The sequence below is a fragment of the Lissotriton vulgaris genome, chromosome 12 (assembly GCF_964263255.1).
Source record: "Lissotriton vulgaris chromosome 12, aLisVul1.2, whole genome shotgun sequence".
Lineage (NCBI taxonomy): Eukaryota > Metazoa > Chordata > Amphibia > Caudata > Salamandridae > Lissotriton > Lissotriton vulgaris.
Genome location: NC_141700.1, coordinates 148,081,304 through 148,085,853, shown reverse-complemented (window position 1 = coordinate 148,085,853; position 4,550 = coordinate 148,081,304).

Sequence of the window (4,550 nt, the reverse complement as noted above, 5' to 3'; positions counted from 1 at the left end):
AAAAGCACGTATTTATCTGCCTACTAGGCTAGGTTTCAACATCACCGCCCTTATTTTCCTTTTTCCCATCTACCCTCCCACTCTTCCATTTTCCAGTCAGTGTTTCATTTGTAAAATATTAAGTGCCGGGCTCTGACCAGGAGGCCACTGCAGCTTGCACCACTCATCGCCCTTGTCTTCGCTGCCAAAACAACTACTTACCATCTCTCTCATGTAAATGGGACAGTTTAGATTATTCCAGGTCCCCAAAGCTAAAGGAATGGCTGGGGAGGCAGGTATTAGCAATTTTAATGTATAATGTGTTCCTAAACTACTGTTGTTCTGCTCATCTTTAAATTAGATGAGCAGCGCCACCATGTGGTGGACTGTTCCAAGTATGGTGTTGACAATTAGGTGCCGGTGCCGAGCACCGGAAGCCAATTAAGTGCAGGTGCTTAGCCCCGGAAAGCCTCGGCTCAAATTAAGCACTGATTTTCCTTCTTCCCCTCATACCCCCTCCGCTCAAACGTTGTATCCCGACCCTCACCTATCTTCTGTACCCCACCCCCTTCCTCTCTCTTCTCATTGCTGCCAAGGTTCCAGATTGCTATGTGTGACATATTCATGTTTTCGGTGTAATTAAGAATGGCTTTTCCACAAATATGAGTAACGCCTTCTCACAAGCAAAATCAAGGAAGGAAGATGAGGGAAACATAAATATTAGAAATTAGACCCATTTGAGCAATGAGAAACTCTTAAATTAACTGTTGCAAAGCACCAGAAATGGAAGGGCAATAATCACTTCACCAACTGGACCTCCCTAACAGTATGTGTGAGGCCCCAACAAAAAACTTTTACCTGCAGCAAGCGGTCCGCTGCCCATTCGTGGCACCGCTACATGCACAGCTCTGGTGTAGCCAACAGCCCAGATGAGTGACCTTAATGAGTCAATACACTCCAAAGTCGCTGATTAACAGCCGATGTGGCAGAGAGCACATGGGACCACATGGGCATTCAATGGGGGGAAGAGGCTCAGAGATACGCAGATAGAGTGAGCCAGGGCGCTGAATAATTCCAAGTACGTTGCAGAAAGCCGCTCTATAATATAAACCAAATTTAAATCGCATTAACACGCGGACTGTGATGGAAACTGTTGATGTTAAACTTAAATAGCAAAGCGAACAGCAGTTGGGCAAGTCAGAGCAGTGCCATTGGCCAGCCTGAGTCGCAAAACTTTAGCTACCTGCTGTGCGCCGCCGCTGGCGGCAGCATTAGGACGTAATGTTAGGTGCAGTGGTAATAGCAATTGGGCACTGCCTCTCCTGACACAGAACACTCAGTCAGAAGGTGATGCTGCGCCCAGGAATACTATTGATACATTGTAGCCAAGCTCCTCTTCAGGCAGTCCCCGCAGCCTGCTGGGAGCAGCGCGCTCGTCGCAGCGCCACTCCAGCTACTAATTTCACAGTCAACATAGCAGCGCTACGGCTTGACATCCCAGGCAGAAGCTATGTCTATTATGCATGACTTTGCATTTCAGTGTGGTGATGCGGATCACCACACTGAAATGCTTTAGTCTAACACCTGATGCGTGGTACTTGGTAGGACTGCTCTATTTCTTCGCCCTTGTGCTTATCACTACTCCTTCCTTTGTTTCCCTCTCTGCTCATCTGCCCTTCCTCTCTTTTCCCTCTCTCCACTTAAGTTAAACTCTATCCTTATTCCTTATCAAGACATTCTTCATTTTGGCATTTCTTATTCCTGATGGTAGTGGTGCTGGAACAATTTTCAGAGTGGGGGCACTGCCATCAATGCTACATGTGCAGACCATAAATTTTCCAGTGAAATGGCTATTAACCCTTTTCGTGCGCACGACAGCCGGGAGCCATCGTGCGCCAGTGCTCCTGTGCGCAGGATGGCTCTCGGCAGTCCTGGCACATGGCACTGGAAATCCTCATCAGAGGGATTTCTTTTTCTCCCCTAAAGCCTCGGGAGCTGCGGAAGAGCTTCCCCAGCTCCCGAGGACCCCACCCCACCTGTTTTCTGTGAAATGACGATCAACGCGCACGTTGCGCTGACGTAGTTTCATAGAAACTGAAATGAGCCTTTAGGTTCATTTCAGTTTCACCTTCTTTGTGCTCAAAGGGCTATCTCAGCCCCCTGTGCATGTAGAGAGACAGGAGAGGTATCATTGCAAAAGGGGAGAATCTCCCCTCCCCAATGGTACCCCTACCCAGTGGATTCTTGCTTGGGGATCGTCCCAGGAGGGGCAGGGCCGGACTGGGAACCAGAACCGGCCCTGGCAAAGTGCTCGGCCGGCCCCCCTCCCTCCCTCCGGGAGGAGAGGGGAGGGGGGAGAGGTGCGACCGCGCTCTGTGACAGGGCCGGTTTTCGGCCGTTTTTGTTACAGGGCCGTTATGCTGCAAAAACGGCCCCAGGGGCCCAAAACCGGCCCCCAACCATGCGGCCCACCGGGGAATTGCCCGGTACCCTCAACGGCCAGTCCGGGCCTGAGGAGGGGTGATCCCCAGAAAGCCTACTAGACGCCAGGGATTTTTTTGGGCAATTAGAATTAGGGTGGGGGCTGCCCAAAATGGGCATGCCAATGCTCCCACCCCGCTAAAATTACAGCCTATCTGCCCCTCTGGGAGGGGGCAAAAAGTCCACTAGAGGACAGGGATTTTTTTTGGGCAATCTGAATTAGGGTGGGGGCTGCCCAAAACTGGCATGCCAATGCCCCCACCGCAAAAATTGCAGTCTTTTTGCCCCTCCTGGGGGGGTAGATGAGGACAGTAGCCCCCAATCTGCCCTCCCGGGGGGAGGGGCAGAAATCCCAATAGAAACCAGGGATTTTTTTGGGCAAGTACAATTGGGGCTGAGGGCTAACCAATACGCGCCTGCCAATGCCTACACCCCCACAAAAATTACAGCCTTTCTGCCAACCTGGGAGACAGATGGGGGCAGTAGCCTGGGCATTCTGGGTAGGAAAACGTTGGGGAACCACACCAGCCATACCTCGCGGAACTCCCTCCGGGTGTCTGGTTTTCTGAAATGTGTGGGTTTGGTAGTTTTTCAAGATGGCCGCAGAGCCCGGGCCAAAAATCCAGGTGACACCCCTTGCAAAACCAGATTGTACTGGTACTGAGTTAACTTAGAGACAATGAGCTAAGTATTTATGTAGTACCAAAACAGTCATTTCAAAATATAACACAAGGAAAATCCAAAATCAATTAAGAAAAATAGAGTACATTTGAATAAATAAAATGTCACCAAAACAACAAAAAATACAATAAGGGCAACCAGAGATATGAATTTCAAAATGTTTAAATAAAAATACGCCAAAAAGTGTTTAGCACCAACTGAAGTCAACTGAACATTGTAGCCTGGGATGCTTTGAGGATTACTGCAATGGAGCGGGGTCTGATACGAAGACCAGGTTTGAACCGGTCAGAAGTTTTACCCTGGTACATAGTCTCAAAAATGGAAGGTCAAAATCTCCAACAGGGTATGGCAACAGGGTGTTGCCCAGAAAAGCTCCAAGAGGCCAGATAGCCATAGGACGAAGTCTCGAAGGTTATCTTGGGGAAGATAGCATCTGCCTTCTTGTGCCCCGACTTGAGGCGTTCGTAGAGCTTGAACTGGTAATACCCCCGAGGCTTCTTCCTGCTAATATCTCTCTTTTAGAGGCCAGTATAGGAATCAGACTATGTTCCCTGGGAACACTTTTGGTTTACCTTTAGAGGACTCCATTTGGTTTTTTTTCTCCTTCCGTTGTGTTTTTTTGCTGCTGGTTCTCTCCGCCAAATACCTTCTTTGACACTCTGGTATTGATCAAGTGGTAAGTTTCGTTCCCAAGCTCTCTGGGCAAAGTAGCCTGGTGTCTGTCAGGTGCTGGCGTGCTGTATAACAATTACTTAAAATATGCTCTCTTATAATTAGATTGTGAAGCCTACCATAATCCTTTACTTTGGTGCCCTTCACCGAACCATCCTTAGTAGATGAACCCATGCTTCTGTGGGGTGAATTGCAGCAGGCATAATGCCTCTCAAGTTCTGAGGTCAATGGGGTAGTTCGCCTTCTTGGGCTCCCTGCTCAGTGTAAGCTTCTTTCGTTGCACATCTTTGCCAGCTCTGCGATGCTAAGGGGTTCCATGCTGCTTAGGCCTACCTCCATGCTTGCAAAATCACAGGTGCAAACATTGAGGACAGGAATGAACTTAGGGAAAATGAAAAATGACAGCATTAAAGCCGAAATACAATTAAAAATTCCAAAATAAAATATTTGATGTTGATTTAAAGAAGGATTTTTAATTGCAACTTAAATCACTTAGTGTTACTGTAAAACACAAGTCCTGGATCCCACAGCTGAACATCAATGTAAGAAATCGAGTTGTTATTTAAGGTGGGCGACTAGCAACATTAAGCAACAAATCCAAACTGTGTCAGGGTGAACCACAAAAGTCAGTGTATCAACAAAAGCTCAACCCCTGGTAGCTATGGCACAGAGCAGAAAGGCTTAAGTTAGAGGCAATGTATAAAGTATTTATGCAGTACCAAAACAGTAATAACATC